Genomic DNA, 13043 nt, shown 5'->3' with positions numbered 1-13043 from the left:
ATCACACACAAATGTAATAATAAATGTAAACAATAGTTATTCTGTCTTTCATAACAATTATTATTAGTACTCACTTAAAACGCGCGCGCGCTCAGGACGTTGTGGCACGCGCATCCTCATTGTGCCGAAATGAGTGACAAATAAATGAATAAAAACAGCTCATGCCATGGTTCGCTTTGGGAATGGGTATCGGGAATAAAATATGTTCCTCAGCTGTGCCAGGACTGGCCGAGAGGATCACCGAGTATTTTAGTCGGAGAGTTTGTTTATGGCAGTTTGTGCACAGTCGCGCCACGCTTCTACAGTGTGTTAATCACGGTTCACGCGCACCGCACGGTCCAGAGTATTATACACCCCCTCAGAGACGACTTACATGGTGCGCTCTGGCTGAAAGGCAAAGAAAAACACCTTCAAGGACGGCAACTCTGAGGGAAAGGATTTATCATCAAACATGTTTCCAAATGAGCCACAAACTCCCTTTCCACGAGCAGTGCTGACAGGTTCGGTAGGAGATGTTTTGTTTTGTTGAGTATCTTTTCAAACTGACCCTGTCCACAATCCTTAATGTATCGTAAGCATTCACAACTGTCAGAGCATTTGCCTAATTTAAAGCCACGAGATAATTCTGAACAAAATCGAGGAATGAACGGAGTGACGTCATTATTAAACACAATGAGGCCAAAACTAAGTTTGTTGGAGTTCATGCGTGCAGCATTTAGGTTTCATTTGTTAAAGGGTTAGTTCGCCCAAACTAAATGTATTTACTCCCCCTCAAGCCATCTATGACTTTCATCTTACAGCTGAACATTATCGGAGTTATATTAAATAATATCCTGGCTCTTCTAAGCTTTATAATGGGAGTGAATGGTACCTTAGATGTTGAAGCCCAAAAAACAATTCATAAAAGTAGCTAATCACGAACCCACAGCGGTTAATAAATACCGTCTGAAGCGAAGCGATGCATTTTTGTAGGAAAAATAACCAAAAATATATAGCTAACTATAATCCCTGGCTTCCGGTAACGGGATTATTGATCAACTATACTTTCCCGTTTCCAAGGAAAGTTAGATGTCACTCTTCCGCTGGAACTAGACTCGTGTACGGCCGTTACAGAAAGCCAGTGATTATAGTTCATAAAGTTGTAAATATGGATATTTTTCTTACAGAAACTCATTGCTTTGCTTCAAAAGGCCTTTATTAACCCACTGGAGGCGTATGGATCACCACTTTTATGATGTGCTTTTTTGGGCATCAAAATGCAATTTGTGGACATGATACTTCACATTATCTGTGCAAAATATCACTATTTGTATGTGTTTGTATTCTGGAAGAGCAAGGACAACAAAGGTTTGCCATCTTAGTTTTGTGCCCTTGTGTGAACGGTTCATTTATTATCGCACTGAGAAGAAATCTGCTGAAATGGAAATGGTGACTGAGCTTTCAGAGTTTACTGGTTGTAATTATAGTAGTAGTTCCAGGAGGACATGAATGCTTTTTTACTCATAATTATGGTAATTACAACATGCCGTGAAGGCACCTATACAATCATGACTTTGTGAGTATTTTTCTAAGTGACAGGAGAGGATGAATCCAGAACTTACTTTCTCTGTTGTTGCATTTGATGCTATTTAAAAAAAAACAAAAAAAACAAAACAAAAAAAACGCCATTAATGAATATGGCTGTGTGAAAACAGTAATATGGTTTGACTTCCTTTCATCTGCTAACTATTAAGTTACATAGCACTTTCTGTCTAGGTACTCTGATACAACCAATTATCTTTACATTAATTTTTTATGTGATTTTAGTTTTAATTAGCTTACATGCTAGCATAGCATGCAGCTACCTGATTAGCCTGATAGCTTAGCTTATACACTAAGCATTTGAACTTAAGGCCAATTTATACTTCTGCGTAGGGTGCGCGCAGTAGGTACGGCGTAGCATACGCACAGACGCGTCCCATACCGCGTACCCTTCGCCGTCGCCTGACGCACACCTCTTCAAAAATGTAACTACACGTCGCGACGACGCGGACTGCAAGATCGGTGATTGGTCGGCTTGGTAGCATCGCATTTCCTCCTATGCATTTCCGCACGTACCTTCTCACCCATTTCCACCACTATCTATGATTTCCACACGTACCACCCTAGGAAAACAAAAGATCGCTCCCCAGGTGTAGATCTACATTTTGCTTCGTTTCGCGCGGACATTTGATGGCGTGTACAGACACGCGGAATCACTCGTACGTTAATGACGTAGACATACACGCATACACGTGCTCAAAATACATAGAGATAACACGCCGCTTGACTCGAAAGTGGCGTGTATGTTTACGCAAAAGTCATGATGTCATGTTGGAAAAGTCCTGATGGCAGCACAGTGTTTACACTTCTCAAGGCAACATGGAAAGCGTGGTAATAGTCCTTAAAGTATTTTAACTTTGAAAAAAAAAACAAAAAACGGTGCAAATATGCTTGATCTTTTCTGTATCTGTACAAATGTTTCCATTAGAGTATAAAAACACATGGAGGGTTTCTGCATATGGGTGTTTTTTTTTTTTTTGGTTGTGCTGCACTCAATTCCCATTTTAAGGGAGTCTCTGCTTTATGAATAATAGATGATTTTTTGTGTGTGTGTGTAGCATACTTCCAGTATGTAGGTCATTTAGGACTTTGTATCTGAAAGTGCTGCTAAAACGTTACAGGCCCATTGCCTCAAGCTCAAATGTCACTTCCGTCTCTGCATTTGTGTTGAAAAATCCTATCTGCTTTATCGGGGAAACAATTTTTATCAGGGAGATATTGAAAACGGAGACGGCTAATGCCTGCTGAAGATGCTATTATCAAGAGATCCATTAACTGTATCGCTGTGTGAGGAATGAAGTGTGCAAGTGTTCATTGTGCATGCATTGTGAATCAGGGGGGAAAAACGCTACTAAGTGCTTTCAGCCAACGCCAGAGCGAAGCTGATTGAAGTATTGTGAAACATTTTGAAAGAAAAGAAACATATTTTCTTCTTCCATTTACTTCTGTATCTGGTTTGAACATTCTGATGATTTTATGAATTGTTTTCCCTTGAAAATTAGTCTTGAGATTGCTTGCGAATCAAACGCACACCCACACACGCTAAAGATGCAAATGCGCAAGCTAAGAGAACTGATCCACAGACGCCAAATTCGATGTCTTTTAGTGAAAATGTGTGTACGGTTTAGTCAATATTTTGTCATGAGGTTAATTTGTGGCATGTCTTGACTGCGTACTTGTTGTTAAGGCAACAAGCACTTTGTTTTTAAGTTCACTTCTGCATTTTCTTCATTGCCTGTGCAGTTAAAGGTTTTAACTTTCACATTTATGTTTCGGCTATTAAAATTAAATAGGATACACTTGTGTGCTAATTAATCCACTAGATTGATTTCTCACATTTAACCGATTCTCATTTTGATGAACTGATTCTTAAATCCCAAGAATCAATCTTTTCAGTCTATGCTGCTAAACTAGACTCACACTGTTGGTGAACTGATGGAACATTGGCTGATACAAAATCAAGAATCACACATATCTCCTTGTCACTCACGCGTCTTGTTTTGAGAAGTCTGGCCAAGGTGTTTTTTTTTTTTTTCCGGAGAAACGGCAAGAGCCCAGCAGCCACCTGCAGTTAACCTCCTTCTGCGGTGGAGTTAACCTCCTGTCAGACCACTGACGACACCTCCTCCTCCACTGATTTAGGAGGAAACTTACTTGTGTGATGTTCAAAGTACACACGATTCACCCATTTTGGCAAACTTTTCCAGTTGCGCCTCAATGCAGTACATGAGACCCATGGGGAGGAGTCGGATCAAGATCCAAGGGGTGGAGATGGGTAGGATTAGGGTTGCGTTTAGGGATTAGGTGTGGGTTTAGGGATTAGGGTTGGATGTTTTCTTGGCACACTTTAGGCCCCTTAGTGCCAATTGGGCATCGTTTAAATGCCACGGCCTACCTGAGCATTGTTTCTGACCATGTCCATCCCTTTATGGCCACCATGTCCCCATCCTCTGATGGCTACTTCCAGCAGGATAATGCACCATGTCACAAAGCTTGAATCATTTCAAATTGGTTTCTTGAACATGACAATGAGTTGACTGTACTAAAATGACCCCCACAGTCACCAGATCTCAACCCAATAGAGCATCTTTGGGATGTGGTGGAACGGGAGCTTCGTGCCCTGAATGTTCATCCCACAAATCTTCATCATCCAAATCTCCAGATGTTATCCTGTCAATATGGGCCAACATTTCTAAAGAATGCTTTCAGCACCTTGTTGAATCAATGCCACGTAGAATTAAGGCAGTTGTGAAGGCAAAAGGGGGTCAAACACAGTATTAGTATGGTGTTCCTAATAATCCTTTAGGTGAGTGTATTTTGTAAATACCAACTTTTATTTTGAATCGTCATTAATCGTTTCACAGCCCTTACTGTATGTGCGTGCACTTTGGGCGTGAGCACAAAATCTGTGGGAATGAGTAAAATGATCCCCAGTGAAATCCCTCGCCAAAATTCAAGCCCTGTGACTGCAACAATATGATACAAGCGAGTGAAGGGAGGCGGGTTTGTGTGTCAACTCACTTTCAGTGTAACTTAATAAAATGCATGCTAACTGAAATGAGAATATATATACTGTAATATATATATATATATATATATATATATATATATATATATATATATATATATATATATATATATGAAGAGTTCAGATGCAAAAGCCTCTAAGTGCCATTTGAAATTTTCTTCTAAAATGATCATTTTTATCAAGCTTGTATATTTAAGTTCAGTAATTTCACTTAAATGGCAATGAAGATTACCTATTAATTGCCATTTAAGTGAAATTACTGAACTTAAATATACAAGCTTGATAAAAATGGTCATTTTAGAAGAAAATTTCAAATGACATTTAGAGGCTTTTGCATCTGAACTCTTCATATATATATATATATATATATATATATATATATATAACAAGAATTTAATCATTATTTTAGCTAGTTGTACTAAACATTTCTCATTTTCTTTAACAAAAAATGGTGTTGGTGTTACTTTTAGTTAACTATAACAACCATATATATTTTAAAATATAGATACGTTTATGTTTTTCCTCTGAGGGAATGGGCTTCCATATATTTTCTATGAAGTCGTCATGGAGACAGAAGGTTGTGATGCGTGTAGCCGGCCTGAGGGAGATGTCCTGCCGTTTTGGAGGGAAGGTCAATCGCGTGGCGACGGGGAAAGGAAAGCATAAGAAAAGGGTCACTGGTTTTCAAAGCGGATATGAAACTGGTTTGGCTGGTTTCTAAGTCGCGAGAAGGGGCGACTTTTGTGGCTCCTGAGCTTGTAGTTGATGACCCAAAGTGCCCTTCTGTTATTGATATAAAACGCCCCTCTCCAGTTGCCCCATGTAATCCCTCTTGGCTGACATTCTGGCCTGGTTTGGCTTAGCTTTGACTGCTTGAATTGCTCCTTGTTTCTCTCAAGCTCCCTCTGGTCTCTGGAGAACCTGATGGTTTTCGAATGTGATGACCGCTTTCACAGGGAGAATGAATTATAGGAGTTGACAGTATTGGTAAATCAATCCATGTTGGAGCACAGGTCTCTAGAGACGTCCAGGCCAGTAATGTGGAGCAGTCCTGCGCTGCACCTGTTGCTGCTGGTTTTGGAAACCTTGGCCCAGTTCAGCTCTTCCTGTAGGCTGGGATCAGTATGATTATAGCATGATCCACTAGTAAGCTGCAGAGAAAGAACAGAAGACTACAAACTTTCCCTTAAACATGTAGTGTCTTGCTTCATTTATTCATTTGCATGTTATTTCATACACACAATGACTTGAATAATCCTCTTTTATGATTATGTTTTTAATTTACATGTCTAGATTTTTTTTTTTTTTGTCAGGGTGATATAACTGTCCTGCAGTCTTATTTTAGTATAATTAATTTACTATTATAGTAGTTATTCATATTTTGGATTAGCTTTTGTTTTTATATTTTCAGTTTACATTTTAATTTAAGTTTCCTAGTATTTTTGATATGGGCTTTTGTTATATTTCTACTGTATTTAGCTTTCATTTATTTTTTATTTTAACTTCAACTTATTTTAGTTAGCAACTTCTTTTAAGTTTACTTGACACGTTTTTTTTTGTCTAATATTTTATTTTATTTCAATTAATGAAAATTATTTTTAAAAGTTTAGCTTACAGATAACACTGCTGTCCTAAAATGATGATAATAATAAAAATATTCTTTAAAAGAACCCAATTAATTAGTTTGGCTTAATAAATTAATATTTGGAAAAAAAACTTTTAATCACCAAATCATTCACGTAGTGCAACCAATAAGTCAATAAAACTAAAATATCCGATATTTTGACAATTTTTATGATGGGGTTATTTCAGGTTATAAGATGTGGTGCAACTCCAAAATCGATGATATTTATGAGTTACTAATTCATGATATTTTACCCTAGAAAATAAGAAAACCTACACAAATACATAAAGATGGTCAAATTGACCCTGATTGGAATTATATATAGAAGTGCTGTCAAATCTAGTAATAGTAATTAATTGCATCTATAAAGTTTGTGTTTACATAATATTTGTGTGTCATGCACTCGCATATGTAGAATAATATTTATACACAGATATATTATTTTGATAGGTCTGGGGCTGAGCATACAGTTTGCGATCTGTTCAACACTCCTAATACATTATTAGGTAGAACTGTTAAACAAAGAAAGTAAACGGTATATGAAAACTTATTACAGTGTCTGTCATGTCGCTAGCTGAGCAGAAATACATAATCACGTTGCGTAAAGGTGGAGGCGTCGGCCCGTCTATCACTGTTTTCCATGTTCGGAGCAAACACTAGCCATGTTTCCATCCACTTGTCAATCGAATTATCTGAAGTTCGGTTAAAAAACTCATGCGGATAAAGCTGGTGAAAGTGTGTTTCCATCCAACGGCTTTAAAGCGAATAAAAACCTGTACGTAATGACGTCACATGCTCTTTTGCGATCAAATTGGTATATCGAATTGATTTGAGACATTTTAAGGTGTTTCCATTCATTTTCGCACTGAATCGAACAACATTCAAGCAAACTTTTGCGAACAATTTTTTGTTAGACAAAACGGATCGCGCCATCTACCAACAAATGATCAATATTTCACAAGTTGAAGCCTAATAATGCTTATGTGCCTGCTGATAGCGACGTATGGGATAATGTATGCGAGGCGGTTGTTGAAGGGGTAGTATTTGCTATAACAACCACCTCGCTATATATTATCCTGCTTATTACATATAAATCAATAATTTGACACAAAATATTGACTTAAAAACGAGTTTATTGATTTAAAAACGACTATTGCTTCTGCTAAAGAAAATAGTCTGTTCCGTCTCTGAACTGCGTCCATGGCAACGGTGTGTTATAGCAGCGCCGCAGTCTGTTAACTAGAAATAACAGACCACATTCTACATTCAACCAAGCCACGTAAAAACAAGCAAAACTAACCTAAGAAAACAACGACGCTATAAACATTGCCATGATGATGCCGATGCACGTATGCCCGACGACAGCGGAGGTGACTGTGGTGTGGGAACGAGCGCTCCATCAGTTCTGGGAGATCGTGGTTCACGGAAACCCTTTGGTTGAAGCATCTTTTTGCTTTGTCCACTTAACATCTTTGTTGACATCCGCCATGTGCGCACAAACAAACTGGCCGGAAATGAACTCGTCTTCTGGCGTTGCAGCCATAAAAGGGCATAAAACTTAATCGCAATTCATTATTTTTTCGGCAAATAACGTTTCCATCAGATTTTATCGCATTATATCGATCAAGATAAAATCCGATGAGACCGAACGTATTTCATTTGAGTCGATTTTCATGAAATTTCATCGAATTTTACTGTTTCCATAAGGCATTTTTCATTCGATATCACTTAATTCGGATAAAAACGTGTCGATGGAAACATGGCTATAGATCAGCTATAAACTGTGTGTTTACATGGCTTTTTAAAAATGGCATGCGTTCGTCCAGTCAGCGTACGTACACCCTCTTACGTCACTGCTAGTTCCTATAGTGCTGGTGTAGAGGAGCTCATGTAGTTCGCCTCAAACACATTCCCATAGAACTAATCCCAGATAGCACAAGTCTATTTGATGTAATGTTTACATCTGGAAGACGTATTTTTACTGCAAGAGTGTTTGCTCATCTGCAATGCGTCTATAGGACGTTTCCTTTCAGATGTCAAATAGACGTTTAGAAGATGTCTCTAGATGTAATGATTTAGAAGGCATGTTAAACTGACATCCTCTATACGTCTATTTGACATCTGACAGGAAACGTCCTATAGACGTATTGCAGATGAGCAAACACTCTAAAAATACGTCTTCCAGATGTAAACATTACATCAAATAGACTTGTTCCCAGTTCCTGAGGTGCAAACAAGCCAAAAAGCAGGCACTTCCACCAGTAGTTATCGGAAATATGAAAGTATTCCTCTGGTGCGAAAGCCCCATGCTGTCTTTGCTGGGGAACTCAAAAGGACTGTATTCGACTTTTGCTGGATGTTGTGTGTAAATCACTCCCGGGTGTCGGTCAGAACACAGGAACCAGACCAATAACTGCATTCAGGGCATTTAATAAACTGTTGCAGTCGGCATGGGCATACAATCTTCCAATATGTTCTTGTATATGAGTGTGTGGTTTATTCAATACTCTCCGAATAGGGATACACTCATCTCATATCCCACGTTTGCTTCTCCGTGAATCTGCACTTAGAGATGCGCATACTTGATCATTCGGTCGTCTGCGCTGCCTTTCTTACAGTCTCTGTGAATAGTAAAGTAATGTGAAATTACAGAATCATGGCAGAAGTAAGTAGTAAATCACCCGAGTATTTTATTTATTTATTTATTTTTTTGCCTATACTGTTTTATGAAAACTAAATTCAGACACACTGCTTTTCCATAATATGTAGATATGCTTAATATGCTTATTCATACACTGGGTTTGTGTTGGAGGAAAATTCTTGGCTCAAAGCAAAAGTCACAAGTGTTTTTGTTAATCCATGAAGTTAAAAAAAAAAAAAAAAAAAACGAATATTGACAAAATGCATCCATGAACTGAATACCAACAGGTGATTACTAATTAATGAGTAATCAAGGTGATAAACTAGTAGCCTGGTTCAACCAGACTCTAGTTCATTTCATTTCCACAGAGTCTGGAACCGCTCCATTGAGAAACGTTTCCTTCCTTGTAGGCGGGTTCACTATTAAAGTTCAAATCTATTGGATCTGCCCAAAGTCACTCACGATCTGCCATAGCCAATCGCTAACGGGGTGTCGTGAGTGACGTATGTCACGCGCCGAAGAGGATTATGTTACGAGCGCCGCAGGTTTTGTTAATCTAGGAACAATTATTAATTCGAAATGTATATTTGACACGAAGGACAGTGATATATACATCCAACGGTGGAAGCTGTGTCTAATCATTACAAATACGCCGCTGTGGTCGTTTTCTGATCTGCCGCAAATGCTGTAACATTAGCTGCTACAGTGAATGATCAGTCTGTCTCTATCTGCAGATGTGTAATAAACAACAATTTTTCATATTACGTCTTATTGTTTCTTAATTACCTTAATTTTGGGCTTCAAAGTATGTGTTTGTACATTTTTATATGGCATTTAGTTTTTTTAGTAAAACAAATCAACCATTGCCATCTAAAACTGAAAATCAAATATCTTCAAAGTATGGTTTTTCACATTTTTATTTATGACAATTATTTTTTTTAAATCACAACCAATTTGTATGATTTACAACATGTAAAACTGACACACCAACCTCCTGTACGAGTGCACAAAGTGGCTCAAAATGTTCTATTCATCACAAGAATCAGTAAATATACAGTTGGGAATATGAGCGACTGACATGAGTCCTGAGCGGATCTTCAACAATAGTTTAGCAGCCAGGACTCGGGGCTTCCGAACACCGCGAACACCAGGCTAAACCGTCCGTCCAAAATGTCACGGTCATCGTGCACGAACTGCCCAGCACAAACTTCCAAACTTTCTGCCTCCTTCACTTGGTCCTCAGTTGTGCAACAAGAGGTTAGACGATAACAATCCGGCTTTAAATTCTGTATATTCGGCAGTTTCTTTTCCAACAACGGACCGAATAGCTTTTCTCACGTCTTTCTCCACTGCAATTACTGAATTGAAACTGACGCGCTTACATCAACGTCATCGTTCTCAGCCACTCCCTCTATTCGCTGATTGGTCCTACAAAAAATTGATTTCTGGAAACCTAAGGATATGGAGCGGTCCCAGACGCAGTACTGAAGTAAAATGAAATTGAGCGGAAGTGCGTAGGAGGGCGCAGCCAGGCTAATAAACTAGTGGCTGGAAACTGAAAACAAAGGGAAACCAACTATAACTAAGGCAGGCAAAATAGAAAATTACATTAATGAGGGTAAACAAGTTATTTTTTCAAAAATAATAATGGAATATCAAATATATATATACAAATCCATGTTTTCATTCACAACATATTTCATAAATCCGGGTCAATTTGACCCACTTTATGCATTCTAGGGTTAAAAATACTGTTTTGTAAAATATATGAATCAATTATACTATAATTATATTAAACTTTTATTTCAGTTCAACTGTGTTTGGCGAGGTTACTATTTTTTGAGGATGCTCTTTGTAATTCAGCAGAGCTCCTCCATCCGAGGGACCGCATGGGAGTGGTGACAGGAAAGGACAGCTTTGATGCTGTCAGTCACCGCCGAAAACATCTCCCACGGGACACGCTGTGTGGAATTACAACAACTTAGAGCTCCGCCGGTGCTAATTCCTGGGGTGTTAAACATCAGTTTCACACCCCTCGTTGAGACGATGCCAATGAGTTTAGTGAAAATAACTTGTATAAATGTTGAAAACATGTTGGATGGCTGCCATGTTCAACATATTTTGGTTACAATTTATTTTAAGGCTGTTACACTGTAATTATATATTTGTAACAATAATTGATAATTGAATTGAATAATTGAGTACTGAGTACTGAGTAATGATAATTGGTTACATGTACTTACTATAGGGTTAGATTGAGGGTTAGTTGCATGTAATTATGCATGATCTACTGCACTGTAAAAATGAATATTATCTAATCAAAAAAATGTGGCAGCAGATTACAAGCAATACTATTAAATAGATTAGAATTGAGTAATAATTAATCGAATTAATTTCTTAAAAGTCAACCATTTGAAATGAGTAAAAATTACAACAAAAACCAAGAAAAAAAAAATGGAGTCACCATTATGATAATCAGTGTTTTAGGTTTGTTTTAAAATGCCGGTTTTCTCCTTCAGTGATTCTGCTTGTTAGGTACATCAGGTGTCTTAAATGTTGGCAATATAAAATAAAGAGTTCTTAATTAATCTTTGATGTCTGTATGTTAGTGAGATATTTTTGTTAAAGGGATAGTTCACTTTGAAATTAATTTTTGATATGTTTTATCTTACCTCAAGGGGATCCAAGATGTAGGTGTCTTTGTTTCCACAGTATTTTCAATTTTGACATTTTTCAGTCAAACCGTTGTTGTCTATCAGTCATACACTGGAGGCTAAAGGGGTCCACCAAAGAGCATGCACAGAAAAGTCCAAATTAAACATGATTTAATGACTCGTAAATGTAAGTACACATTAATGGCCTAAGACACGAAACGAGCTGTTTGTGTGAGAAAACGAACAGTATTTATATCGTTTTTACCTTGTAATCATAGCCATGACAAAATGATCTGACGGCACGGGCGCTTCGGTCTGCGCATGCGCCGGAAGTGATCGCTTGCGCACCTACATCACTCTTTGTTTATACAGAGATTTCTGAAGTTTTACCTTTCACTAAACATATTTAGATATACGGGAAACCGCAATGGAAGATGATTTCGGTATATCTAAATATGTTTAGTAAAAGGTAAAACTTCCGAAATCTCCGTGTAAATATTGAGTGACGTCACACACAAGCGATCACTTCCAGCATAACATTGAACTGATTCAGTTCGATTCAGTTGGACATTGAACAACTGATTCAGATCACTTGGACGTCACTGTGATTACACGAGGTAAAACGAAATAAATACTGTTCGTTTTCTCACACAAACCGCTCGTTTCGTGTCTTAGGCCATCAATGTGTACTTACATTTACGAGTCATTAAATCATGTTTAATTTGTACTTCTCTTTGCATGCTTTTTGGTGGACCCCCTTAGCCTCCAGTGTATGACTGATAGACAAGAACGGATTGACTGAAAAATGTCAAAATTGAAAAAAGATACCTACATCTTGGATGCCCTTGAGTTAAGCTAAAACATACCAAAAAATAATTTCAAAGTGAACTATCCCTTTAAATGTCTTGGTGTAAACTTTACTCATTTTAAATGGTTAACTTTTAGGGAATAATTTGATGAATTATTACTCAATACTAATTTGTTAAATTTAATTGATAATATTGCTTGTAATCTGTTGCCACAATTCTATTGATTAGATAAAGCATATTCATTTTTACAGTGTGTGATTTCTATGGTAAGAACATGTTACAAGGACACAATAAAATAAAAGTGTTACTGAATATTTTAATTGTCTGTATGAGTGAGCAACAGTAATTATTTTACACACGCTTGTGGTTCTTATAGTATTTTGAATATTTAGTTCATGTATAGTAGGGCTGTCAATTGATTAGATTTAAATTAAAAGAAGGTATCATCTAAGTGTTATTTTACAGTGTCCTTGTTACACGTTACAGTAAATTATGCATAAATGCATGCAACTAACCCTAAACCAAATCCTAACCCTACTGTACATGTAGTTCATTAATATTACCCAGTGCTTAAATGCATAATTTCACTGTTACATGGTAATGCATCGTCAATTACATTATACTTAATCAACAATTATATATATATCAGTATTTGCTAAGAAAATTAGGGTAATTTAGAGAGATAAAACGTCATATTTTAATTGAT

The sequence above is a fragment of the Pimephales promelas genome, chromosome 2, assembly GCF_988280905.1.
Source record: "Pimephales promelas chromosome 2, fPimPro1.hap1.1, whole genome shotgun sequence".
NCBI classification, from domain to species: Eukaryota; Metazoa; Chordata; class Actinopteri; order Cypriniformes; family Leuciscidae; genus Pimephales; species Pimephales promelas.
Note: the sequence above shows the minus strand (reverse complement) of the source record.